Here is a 472-nt window from a genome sequence, read left to right on the forward strand (position 1 = left end):
GTGGGTGGGCACCTCTTTCTCGTACGTGGCGAACAGGGCCGTCTCATGGGGATGTTAGAATCACCTCGAGTAAAATTTTCGTTATCAATGGAAAATTATATTATGGATACTTTGGAATCTAAAGTTTAGATTTAGAAATAAAAATTTCGTGGTGTTTAAAGGAGAATTTTACAGGATACTTTGATATTTGTTTATACATATTTCGAGAACGTTGTGTCAAATTTTGCGAAAGAAATGTTTAGCACTGCTAGAGTTAGAATCTTGAGTTTAGAGGATTCTGAAGTGTTCTACTAAAAATTATTGAAATTTTTAATGTATTCATCTCTAAACTACACAAGCCACATTCTCTTCTGGAAACGCTCTATTTTCATGTACATGTATTAATATATTCTCAGACTTATACTAAATTTATTTGTACTAAATTTATTTGCACTAAATTTATTTAGTATAATGAGTATCTCCCTTTTGCAAT

The sequence above is a fragment of the Hylaeus volcanicus genome, chromosome 6, assembly GCF_026283585.1.
Source record: "Hylaeus volcanicus isolate JK05 chromosome 6, UHH_iyHylVolc1.0_haploid, whole genome shotgun sequence".
In the NCBI taxonomy this organism is placed as follows: domain Eukaryota; kingdom Metazoa; phylum Arthropoda; class Insecta; order Hymenoptera; family Colletidae; genus Hylaeus; species Hylaeus volcanicus.